Raw genomic sequence first — 12,971 nt, 5'->3', positions numbered from 1 at the left:
TGCTCGGCCATTTCAGAGGGGCAGTTAAGAGTCAACCACATTGCTGTGGGTCTGGAGTCACATGTAGGCCAGACCAGGTAAGGGCAGCAGATTTCCTTCCCTGAAAGACATTAGTGAGCCAGATGGGGTTTTACACCAGTTGATGGTATTACTGAGACTAGCTTTCAATTCATGATTTACTTTAATTGAATTGAAATTCCATCAGCTGCTGGGGTGGGATTTGAGCCCACGTTGCCAGACAATTAGCCTGGGCCTGTGGATTAGCTAGTCTAGTGACATTACCACTGGACCACCTTCTTCCCCCTGACTCAGGGATAGGTGGTGTGAAACATTTTGAGGAGAGGTATAAAGAGGGGTGTCCACTAAACATTGAGACTTGCATCTCAACACACACTGGGCCCTTCACCAGACTTTCCCAGGTATCTTTACATTTGTATAGTTATATATGTGTGTATAAACATATATATATATATATATATATATATATAGTGAGGTACAATTCGCTGGTTGTGTAAAACAGAACCGTTTAAATGTTTATTTTTGCACACAAGATTAATTCTTCATCCATAAAAGAAAGCCATTGTTCAAGATAACTGATCCACACCCATATAGGCAAGCTGTCCCGCATCCCACTGGAACCTTTCTAGAGATATTTTGAGATCAATTCTGGAGAGAAAGTACAGAGCCAAAGGATTGGGTATTATTCTGAGCCTCCCAACACAGGACCTCAGTGGTAAAGGGCCAAGGGCAGCTATGGAAATTGGAAAGCCTCCTTCAATATCTGATACTGGTGTCAGTCTTATAGGGACCACTGTTTGTCCCAGGGTCTTCCAGCGGCTCAGGAGGTCATTTCCCCCGTCGGCTGTCCCTTGGCTGCGTGGGTCACTGGATCGGATCAGAGTCGGGGTTCATCCCTCTCGAGTGCCAGGCCTTCTGAGACTGAGCTGAACCTTGGTTGGCACTAGATCGGAGCGTTCATTCCATGAGCATGTGGGTGGTCAATCATCTACTGGGTGGACCAATCTTGGGGTGCCTCCTAGGACCCTATCTGGAACACAATGGAGAGATATTTTACTTTAATGTTCTAATCAAACGATTTTTAAAAGTTTCTTTTATCTCTTATGTTTCACCTATTTTGTTCTGTCTGCCCTCAGGCAAGAGAGTGGGAACGGTCTACTTGACCTCCCTGCCCCAGCCAGTTGACAATCTATAACCCGCTGCTAAGAAAGTACATTAAAGCAGTGTTGGATTGAGTTCTGCCATCGTTCTACCCCCAACCACCACACCCCTCCCCCCACCATCAACCCCTCACATGAGGAAACTCCGAGGAAGCTGCACTCCACCCAATGGAGGTTGCGATCGTGCCCCGAGGTAAGTTACAGGCACAAAGCCGTGTGTACCCCTTCAAAACAGCCATGGGAAAAGCCATGACATGACGTCTCCAACTGTTGGGCCGACACTTCAGAACATGCGTCTTATCCGTCACCCTCAATCTCTAGCCGGCAGACCGCCCGGTTTCATTACTGCCCTGATCTAGTACGGTTGGGAACATTGGGAAGTAGCACAGTGATATCCTTTCAAGCCTTGCATCTTCTCTTGGGAAAAAAAAACCCCTCCAGATCCTTGGGGGAGGACGGATGGGGAGGTAACTTGGCTTCTATCCACTGCCTCTCCGTCTTCCAATCTAGCCATTATGCGGCCTCCAGGGGCGAACTCTGGGTTGCCCTCCTTCTCTCAGGAGACGGCTGCCCCATGCCCGAGGTGACTCATCTCTCTTGCTTGGGTGGGAGGTTGCGCCCACCATGGGTGCCTCCTTCCATCTTTTCAATGGGCCAAGCCTACTTTGCGAGCAGTCTCCATCTTCTTCCTCCTCCCTGCTTGTTACCATGGTGCTCGCCAGCATTGTCATGACCGCACGTCCTTTATCTGAGGTGCATGACTGGGCAATACAGCCACTGGTGCCAACTGTGCCAACAGTTCACACTCTTCTAATGGCAGAAGCACAAAGCGGACTCCCCTTGACATTAAAGGTGCCAGTGCTGTAGCATCATGTTCCTTTGGCTTTGTAATCATAACACAAGGGCTGTGATCGTATAACATGAAGTGGCGGACGATTAGCAGAGAACTCCATTGCTCTTTGGGGTGCTAGGCAGATGAAACAAAGACCAAACAGATTAATTCCAGCACTCGCTACTGAGCCAGTTAGGAGGAGCTGGAAAGTAACAGCTGGCCCTAAACCCCTAAAAGGGGTTTTCCTCGAACTCTTGGAGATGCACCTTAGCCCTCTCAACCCTCCCCCTCCCTTCCTCTGCCAACCCACAGCCTTTGAAAACTCAAAGCTCCCGTCACTTGACCATTATTTCTTCATTTACCTCATTGTCTCTCGTCCTCTTTTCGGTCTTGCTAGTTGCCTTCCACTTGTGTGTGTTGGCTTCCTCCACTCGGGAACATTTCTCCTGTCTCCCTTTATATTTTCGAGGTCCTCTTGCTTCTTGGCACCTCTAAGATACTCGCTCCATCCATCGGCCCTTGTCTTCTGATTATCTGCATCCCTGTCTGTTGTTGCTCTTGTCCACTTGGTGGTTAATGCTATGTTCTCTGAATCTTTTGCAATCAGCTCAGGTGATCCCTGGGCTCAGCTCCCTCTCCAGTTTCGTTCCATCGTCACATCAATAATCTTCTCCACTTGGAAATATATCATTTACCTTCACTGGCTGTAGGTCAAAATCCCGGAACTCCCTCACTAAGTGCACGGTGGATGTGCCTACACCACACGACTGCAACAGTTCATGAGGATTTCTCAAGGGCATTTAGGGATGTCAGCTCTGAAGAAGAGTCATATTGGACCCGAAACGTTATCTCTGTTCCTCTCTCCACAGATGTTGCCAGGCCAGCTGAGCTTTTCCGGCATTTTCTGATTCTGTTGCCAATGTTAGCTTTGTCAACGATGCCCTCGTCCCGTGAATGAATTCATGATGTTACTATCAGTTCATCCATCCAGAGTGACTCTTAAATCTTCCCCATTGCAAAATCTCATTGCTTCTGCAATGATTCCCAGATTTTCACCCCCTCTATTCTGCCTGGGAGTTTATCCCATGTAGTCCTCGCTCCTGAAGTGAAGAAATTCTTGATATCGTATCACAGTTCACCGTCTACTAGCTTGCACTTGTCTCCCTATTCCACTCTCGTAAGTTAACCTGAAATGATTTTCCATATTTACCTTCTCCATACCCTTAATTCCGACTGACAACATCACCTCTCAGAAGCCTCCTTTGATAGTTGAAAGATCTAAGTGTCTCTGACCTGTTCCCAAAGCTCGTGGCATGCAGGATCAGCCGCATGGTCTCCACTGGAATTCCTCCAGTTGTGCCTTAATGATGGAGCCAGAGTTAGGGCTGAATGGCCTCCTTCTGTGCTGTAATGATCTGGTGACCCTATGGTTTTGTTGTTTGTTTCCCTGAATTGGTTCAATTGGTCAAGACACACAAAGGCTCTAAAGTGTCTGTTGCACGTTTTGCCAGTGCAGACACGATGGGCCGAATGGCCTCCTTCTGCGCTATTAAAATTCTACGATCCTGTGATCTTCATCTTCACTTCAGCATCATCCACAGAACGTGTTATTTTCCTTCCCCACATACAGTTCCTCAAATCTCTACTAAATTCTAACTGCCCTTGTTCTGTCTGGCTATCTGCTTCTTCCTCCATCCACTGAGGTTCCTGGCCCCCTTATCCTCCTCAGTCTTACCATTCCTCCATTTCTAGAGCTTCCTCCAAGAGTCTGAGTATTTCCTCAATACCTTCCGCACAACTCGACATTTCTGTGGGGCTCCTCTGGCAAGAGATTAACAAGTGCCTCAGGAGAAACAGTAAAAGGGGAAAACGCAGCCATTGACACCAATTTTCCAGGGCTTCTGCTGGTCTTACACTGAAGATAATGGTGGGAAATTTCAGCTTAGGAAGTTTAAGTCCATTTGAAACTTAGGTTCTGCGATCACTTGGCACATTCTGTTGGTCAAATAACAAGCAAATTCAAGTTGACAAACTCAATTGTGCTCTCTTACTGGTGCTCTCGATTGCTCCCCCTCTCACTGTTGCAATGTTCATCGCTGCTTCTCTCTTCCAAAACCCCAAATGACACCGTCCTGTTTTACTCTTCCTTCTTCAGTCACCCTCCTTGAGCCTTTTGTCATTCGAATGTGTGCGCCTAGAGGCCCAGGGAATGGCGGAATTTGTTATTCCCTGCAGTCTTTGTTTCATTTCTACAGTCTACAGGCTGTTAAAACCAATCTTGGTATGATAATAAAATGGGTTCTTGATTGACCTGGTCTTCAACCCAGCCCTCAGTGGTTCCCCTTCGCGATGGACTATTATCCTTCTAACAACAGCGGTAAAGCGTCCACAAATGCACTAAGTTTTAAGAAGGTCCCTGTAGCAGAAATCATTCAATGGTGGGGGGATTTGTGTCCCTATTTAATCTCCTACTGAAATGAGAATGGGTTGTAAGAGGGCAGTGAGTGACTGGAGGCAAGGGAAAGCTCAGTCAGAGGGTGAATGGCTGCTGCCTTTCCTCTGGTTAGGAGATCTGATTGGATCCTGTTAAGCATGTCACGGATAATAGCGCAGGCCAAGCAGAGAGCCAGGAGGTGCTCTATGTGCACTGATACTAACACAATGAGGTGGCCCCAGAAACCCCTCATAATGGGAACCTGTTGGGGCAGGGGGAGAGGAGAGCTGAGCTTTTTGAGAATTCATTTATGGGATGTGGGCATCGCTGGCTGGGCCAACATTTCTTGCCCATCCCTAACTGCCCCTTGAGAAGGTGGTGGCGAGCTGCCTTCTTGAACCGCTGCCGGGAGTTTTGGCCCAGCGGCAGTCTTTGGTCTCTGGCGATTGGGCAAGACTGGCGATAATGAATCAGCCGCCTGTTCGTGGCAGAACTAATGGGCAGAGAATTGTGGTTTATGTACCGCCCAATTACCCTCTAAGCAGCCCCTCACCAATGAGTTTGGGGCCAGGCCAATATAATCTATTTAGGGAATGAGCCTAGTCAGAAGTCCTCATGGCCTAAAACAGGGTAACAAGGAGCAAGCAATGAACTGGATTAGAGTCAAACCAAATCAAAGAGTCTCCCACTTCACCCTAAGTCCTTAAGATCTCTGAGAAATGACCCGCTCCTCCCTATCCTGCTACAATCTCATTTCGGTCTTGGCTTCACTGTGTCCAGCCTAAGCTCATCTCCTCCCCTCTGTTGAACCTTGTTTGTGCCCCACGCTATGGCTCTGGCCTTCAGGTGGCTTTCCCGGCTGAGGTCATCGAGAAACCCCCACCTCAGCCCTCCACATCCCCACCCCGACCCCTGTCTTCCTAAGAGCTCAAGTTTCAACCCAGGCACCACCGATCTGTGCTGAGCCGGAGTTGTGAATCTTTGAAATTCTCCACCCCCCAGAGAGCTATGGTGCTGAGCCATTGAGTCTACTCAAACCTGAAAGTGATAAGTTTCTTCAGGGCCCAAGGACGCAGCCAGATTTAGTGTGCTTTGAGCTTACTGATCGCAACGCAGTTGGCCCTCTGACCTACTGAGCACTGAAAGTAAAGTAGTGGCTGGTCCCAAGGGCCCAGGGTTGGCTGGCTTTGGCCAAAATACTCCCACTGTTTCATCAGCCACTCATGGTGCAGGGCCACATGGGGCCTCTTGAGCAATGGACATCAGAACATCAGAAATAGGAGCAGGAGCAGGCCATTCGGCCCCTCCGGCTTGCTCCACTATTCAATAAGATCATGGCTGATCTTATACCTCACGTCCACTTCCCCGCCCTCCCAAAAAAACCTATCAATCTCAGGTTTGAATAGACTCAATGACCTTAGCTCTCTGGGGTGGAGAATTTCAAAGATTCACAACTCTCTGGGCAATGAAATTTTTCATATCAACATATGAACGTATGAATTAGGAGCAGGAGTGGGCCACTCGGCCCCTCGAGCCTGCTATGCCATTCAATAAGGTCATGGCTGATCTAATTGTCACCCCAACCCCACATCCCCCCCCCGATAACCTTTCATCCCCTTGTTAATCAAGAATCTATCTAGCTCTGCCTTAAAAATATTCAAAGACTCTGCTTCCACCGCCTTTTGAGGAAGAGAGTTCCAAAGACTCACGACCCTCTGAGAGAAAAAAAATTCACCTGATCGCTGTCTTAAATGAGCAACGCCTTATTTTTAAACAGTGACCCTCCTCGTTCTAGATTCTCCCACAAGAGGAAACACCCTCTCCACATCCACCCTGTCAACACCCCTCAGGATCTTAAAGGTTTCAATCAAGTCATCACCTCAGTCCGAAATAGCCAGCCCTTTATCCTGAGACTGTGATCCTGTTTTCTAGGCTCTCCAGACAGGAGAAACAGCCCCTCAACATCCATTAGGGGAGGTGGTGGTGGCCTAGTGGTATTGTCACTGGACCAGTAATCTGGGGATATGGGTTCAAATTCCACCATGGTAGATAGTGAAACCTGAATTCAATAAAAAATCTGGGATTAGAAGCCTAAGGATGACCATGAAATGGTTGCTGTAAAAGTCCATCTGTTTCACTCCGTTAGGGAAGGAAATCTGCTGTCCTTACCTGGTCTGCCCTACATGATCAATAAGGTTGACTCTTAAATGGCCTAGGAAGCCACTCAGTTTCTTAAGGGGGCAATAAATGCTGACCTAGCCAGGGACACCCATGTGCTGTGGATGAATTTAAAAAAAACAACTCCCTCAGAATCTCACATGTTCCAATGGGATTACCTCTCATTCTTCCAAACTCCAGAGAGTTTTCAGACTATTCTACTTCATCTCTCCTTGGAGGGCAACCATTGCATCCTGGGGATCAGTTAAAACCACGTCTCATTCTTCTAAACTCCATGAAAGCCGAGATGCGGCCGATGTGGCTGTTAGCCGAGGGACATAAGACAGGCTGAGTGAACAGGCAACTGTTTGGCAGAAGGTGTTTAATTTGGGAAAGTGTGAGGCTGTCCACTTTGGCAAGAGGAATAGAAAGGCAGAATATTATGTAAATGGAGAGAGAGAGAGACTGCAGCCTGTGGTACAGATCTAGGTGCTTCTTGTACTTGAATCACAAAAAGTCAGCAAGCAGGTACAAGGCATAATTAAGACAAATGGAATACTGGCCTTTATTGCAAAGCGGGATGGACTATAAAAGTAGGGAAATTGTGCTCCAACTGTACAGGGCTTTGGTGAGCCCACACCTAGAGTATGGTGTACAGTTTTTGGTCACCTTACTTGCATTGGAAGCAATTCAGAGAATGTTCACTAGGCGGATTCCTGGGATGAAGGGGTTTGTCTAATGAGGAAAGGTTGAGCAGGTTGGGCCTACGCTCGTTGCGGGGGTTTAGGAGAACGAGAGGTGACCTTATTGAGACGTGTAAGATTCTGAGGGGGCTTGACAGGGCAGACGGAGGTCAGGAGGATGTTTTCTCTGAGGTTCATTAGTGTTTGAAATTCTCTTCTCCAGAGAGCAGTGGAGACTGGGTTGTTGAATATATTCAAGTTAGGCAGGTTTCTGATGAACCAAGGAGTCATGGGTTATGGGGCAGTTGGTAGAGGAGGGGGGGAGGGCAGGCAGGGAAGTGGGAAGTGGGTTGAGGCCACAGTCAAATCAGCCATGACCCTATTGAAAGCGGAGAAGGCTTGAGAGGGCTGAATGGCCTACTGGTGCTCCTATTTCATATGTTTGTATGTGCTGAGGGGATAGTAGAGGGAGGTGGGGGCTGAAGAGCTGGATTCCCTTACCCGCCTGCATGTGTCTCCAGCCTGTGGTCCAGCAAATGCCCAGACGGTCAGGGTCCACAAATGTAGCATCCGGGAAACAGACCGGACTGGTCAGGTCATTATAATCGACAGGTTGCGTCAGCTCCAGCAAGGCGATATCATTCCGAGAGCTGATTGGGTTGTAATTCTCATGCGAGATGATTTTTTCCACAGTGTGGGTGTTTTCTTGATGAGTGATGTCAACCGTTCCAGCGACAACTTGTAAATCTTTGGATGTTCTGGAAGAGATACAGTTATTTTTAATGGTCTTCCAGACATCGCCCGGCATTATAACATCACAAACCCTGCCAAGAAACATTCTCATAAAGTGGACAATATTGGCAATATCACATTGATTACCCATCCTAGTTGGACTGTCCCCATCAAACACTCCCAGGGCAGGTACAGCATGGGGTTAGATACAGAGTAAAGCTCCCCCTACACTGTCCCCATCAAACACTCCCAGGGCAGGTTCAGCACGGGGTTAGATACAGAGTAAAGCTCCCTCTACACTGTCCCCATCAAACACTCCCAGGACAGGTACAGCATGGGGTTAGATACAGAGTAAAGCTCCCCCTACACTGTCCCCATCAAACACTCCCAGGACAGGTACAGCACGGGGTTAGATACAGAGTAAAGCTCCCTCTACACTGTCCCCATCAAACACTCCCAGGACAGGTACAACACGGGGTTAGATACAGAGTAAAGCTCCCGCTACACCGTCCCCATCAAACACTCCCAGGACAGGTACAACGCGGGGTTAGATACAGAGTAAAGGTCCCGCTACACTGTCCCCATCAAACACTCCCAGGACAGGTACAGCACAGGGTTAGATACAGAGTAAAGCTCCCTCTACACTGTCCCCATCAAAAACTCCCAGGGCAGGTACAGGGTTAGATAGAGTAAAGCTCCCTCTACATTGTCCCCATCAAACACTCTCAGGACAGATACAGCACGGGGTTAGATACAGAGTAAAGCTCCCTCTACACTGTCTCCATCAAACACTCCCAGGACAGGTACAGCACAGGGTTAGATACAGAGTAAAGCTCTCTCTACACTGTCCCCATCAAACACTCCCAGGACAGGTACAGCATGGGGTTAGATACAGAGTAAAGCTCCCTCTACACTGTGCCCATCAAACACTCCCAGGACAGGTAGAGCATGGGGTTAGATGTTTGATTGATTCCTGGGATTTTGGTGTCATTGGGAAGACCGGGCTCTGATGGAGACTCCTAATTGCCCTGAGAAGGTGGTGATAGCAATTCTCCTTGAGATAGAGGTTTGATACCTCAGTGAGCAGTGAAAGAGCCAATCACAATGGTATCGGACTGGAGTCACATATAAGCCCAGATCGTGTAAAGATGATTCCCTTTCATTGAAGAAGAAATATGTAAACACACATTGGGGAAATGGTAAAAGGAAGATGAAGGGCACAGAATATATCTAACTGGATAACAGTAAAAAGAAATCTGAAAATCTTTCGTAAACATATAAATAGTGTAAGGATCATGGGGCTGGTTAAGGACCCAAATGATGGTCTTCTTGTGGAGACTGGGAGCGTGGCTGAGGTACTAACTGCATCTGTCTTCACTAAATAACGTACCAATGCCACAGTAAAGGGGATGGTGCTAATGATATTGGACAGGATAAAAATAGATTAAGATGATAGACTTGAAAGATGGACTGTGCTCCGAGTAAAAAAAATAGTCACCAGGGCCAGATGGAGGGACTGATTGGATTACTGCACAGCGAGCTGGCATGGACTCAATGGGCTGAGCGGCCTCCTTCTGTGCTGCAAGGACTCCATGTGGATGGTGCCGGAGGACTGGAGGTTTGCAAATGTATAAAAAAGGGAAGATGGATGAACTACAGGACTACCAACCACTGTAGGTTAAGTCACCCTAACATCGGTGACAGAGTAACTTTGCAAAGCAATAATGCAGGGCAAAATTAATTGTCGTTGGGCTAAAAATAGGTTAATAAGTAATAGAAGGATGGATTTGTCCAAGGCACATCTTGGAATTAACTTGATTGAGTATTGCTGAAAAAAGAGACATCATCTAATTTCATCTCCCACTCATCAGGACAGATGCAAGAATGCCAAATTTCAGAGGGAGCAACAATTTATACTGCAAAAAAAATACCATGCTGTCGAAGATTTTCATCTTGCACTCAGGAGGACAGATGCGAGAATGCCAAATGTCAAAGGGAACAACAATTTATACTGCAAAAAACAAAATCACTAACTTGCTTGACTGTGCGATTGATGTTATGCATATGGACTTTCAAAAGTTGTTTGATAAAGTAGCACATAATGGACGTTTTGGTAACATTGAGACCCAGGTCATTGACAAGACAGTGGTTGAATGGATACAAAATTGGCTAAGACACAGAAAGCCAACAAAACAGCTGTTTTTCAGACTGGAGAGGGATGTGTGCAGTGGTATAAATTTTAGAAGCACGGCTCTTTCTACAATACATTGGTCCTAGAATTATAGAATGAATGATCTGGACTTGGATAGGTTGGATATAATTTCAAAGTTTGCAGATGACCAGGAACTCAAAAATACAGTGAACAGTGTGGAGGGGTGGTAGCATGCTTCAGGAGGATATAGACCAGTGAAATGTGCAGCTACGTGGCAGATGAAATTTATCACAGAGAAATGTGATGTGCTGAATTCATGCTAGGTGTTGCATCATTTATATATCTCGGGTCTATGCAGAGATGACACTGTGTGTAGGAAATTTATTTACAAGAATTTTATATAATGCTTTAGAATGTCTGCTCCATGCTTCAGCTCTTAGCTTGCAGCTCTTTTGATAGCTTGGTTTACTTTTCTCTGAGTCCACACCCAGCCTTAACCAATCAAGCACAGTGAGCATCAATAGTAAACAGACTCACATAATTGAAGGCAGAACGGTTAAACTCTACAGTAGGGGGAATGAGGAGAGACAATGTAAACTGCAATGTTAAAGAGGGTGTAGGGACAGGGAGACATGGGGATGTACAGTCAAAAGTCCCGGAAGTCGGCAGGACAAGTTGAGAAGGATATGAGTAAAGTATGGGGGATTCTGGGCTTTATAAATAGAGGCGTAGAGTATGTATGTTCTGCTAAACCTTTCTAAAATACCGTGCTTTCGAACACTGGATGGGACCTGGCAGGAGTACCTATGTTCACTTTAGGAACAATGTCGAGACTTTGCAGAGGGTGCAGGAGAGATTTGCTAAAATGGTACCAGGGATGAGGGACTTCAGTTGCATGAAGAGACTGGAGAAACTGGGATTTCTCTCTCCTTGGAGCAGAGAAGGTTAAGGGGAGATTGAAGAGAGCCGTTCAGAATCATGAGGGGTTTTGATAGAGTAAATAAGGGGAAACTGTTTCCAATGGCAGGAGGGTTGGTAACCAGAGGGACACAGATTGAAGATTACTTGCGCAAGAGCCAGAAGGGAGATGAGTTTACGCAGCGAGTTGTCGGGATCTGGAAGGCGCTGCCTGAAAGGGCGGTGGAAGCAGATTCAATAGGAACTTCCAAAAGAGAATTGGATCAATACCTGAAGGAGAAAAGAAATTGCAGAGATATGGGGAAAGTGAAGTGGGGAGTGGGACTCATTGGACGGCATTTTCAAAGGGCCGGCACAGGCAAGACGGGTTGAATGGCCTCCTTCTATGATTCTATGAATGTAAATGTACATGTGAACACATGGACATTACAAGATCTTGGCCTCTTTTCATCTCAGTGAAAATTCTGCCACTTTCTTTACCTATTTGCCACACACTGTGCTGCAGTTACAACCCAGTATTCATTAATGAGGGAGCCTCCACAGTGGTGCTTCCTCCAGTGTGTTATGGTCACTTGCCAGGGAAACTCTTTGAGATGCGCCTTACTACTCTCTCTGCCTCCGAGGCTCCTGATTCTGTTCTCGTTGTCACTTGGACTGTCCGTGGCACCAGGGTAGAATGCTCGCTCCCCGCATTCTGTTTGTAAAAAAAAAAGAGGTAATCGCAGAGTTTAAATTCATTCACAAATTTCATTTCCTTAACCAATTCAATCTGTCCATAATTAGCTGTAAGTCTGCCAGGAACCAGAGGCATCACTCTCTGTTAGAGAGAGAGAGAGACCCAAGGACATAGGAAACAGGAACAAGAGTGATTAGCACCGCACCACATTCACTCCCTCCACCACCGACGCACAGTAGCAGCAGTGAGTGTACCATCTACAAGATGCGCTGCAGGAATTCACCAAGGTTCCTTAGACAGCACCTTCCAAACCCATGACCACCACCATCTAGAAGGGCAAGGGCAGCAGACACATGGGGAACACCTCCACCTGGAAGTTCCCCTCCAAGTCACTCACCATCCTGACTTGGAAATATACCGGCCGTTCCTTCACTGTCGCTGGGTCAAAATCCTGGAGCTCCCTCCCTAACAGCGCTGTGGGTGTACCTACACCACACGGGCTGCAGCGGCTCAAGAAGGCGGCTCACCACCACCTTCTCAAGGGGCAAATAGGGATGGGCAATAAATGCTGGACCCAGCCAACGAAGCCCGCATCCCGCGAATGAATAAAAAAAGCATAGGCCATTCAGCCCTTCTCGCCCACTCCGCCATTCAATGAGAACATAGCTGATCTTCCACATCAACCCCATTTTCCTGCTCTATTCCTGTACCCCTTTAAGTGTTTTTATATGTAGGAATCTATCGATCTCAGTCTTGAACATACTCAATGGCTGAGCCTCCATAGCCCTCTGGGGCTGAGAATTCCAAAGATTCCCCACCTTCTGAGTGAAGAAATTCCTCCTCATCTCAGTCCGAAATGACCTGCCCCTTGCTCTGAGACTGTGTCCCCTGGTTCTAGACTCTCCAGCCAGGGTAAACAACCTCCTGTTGAGTCCTGAATAAATGTTGTATGTTTAAATGAGATCACCACTCATTCTTCTAAACTCCAGAGAATAAAAGCCCAGTCTATTTAATCTTTCCTCATAAGGCAATCCCTCCATCCCAGGAATTAGTTTGGTGAACCTTCATTGAACTCTCTCTATGGCAAGTATATCTTTCCTTAGATAAGGAGACCAAAGCTGCACACAATACTCCAGATGTGGTCTCACCAAGGCTCTGTATAATTGCAGCAAGACATCTTTACTCCTATACTCAAATCCTCTTGGAATA

At 47.0% G+C, this 12,971-nt stretch overlaps 1 long non-coding RNA gene across 1 annotated transcript; it reads right to left on the bottom strand.

The window, feature by feature from the left end:
* Positions 1–531: 531 nt before the first annotated feature.
* On the bottom strand, positions 532–11,798 carry LOC144671730 (uncharacterized). Its single transcript, XR_013573999.1, has 3 exons — positions 11,567–11,798; positions 7,786–8,042; positions 532–1,048 (listed from the first exon to the last, which is right to left on the bottom strand). It is a non-coding gene; the product is annotated as an uncharacterized LOC144671730 (long non-coding RNA).
* Positions 11,799–12,971: the final 1,173 nt, after the last annotated feature.

Source organism: Cetorhinus maximus, chromosome 34 (assembly GCF_964194155.1).
Source record: "Cetorhinus maximus chromosome 34, sCetMax3.hap1.1, whole genome shotgun sequence".
Lineage (NCBI taxonomy): Eukaryota > Metazoa > Chordata > Chondrichthyes > Lamniformes > Cetorhinidae > Cetorhinus > Cetorhinus maximus.
This window is presented reverse-complemented; position numbering and strand designations above follow the sequence as displayed.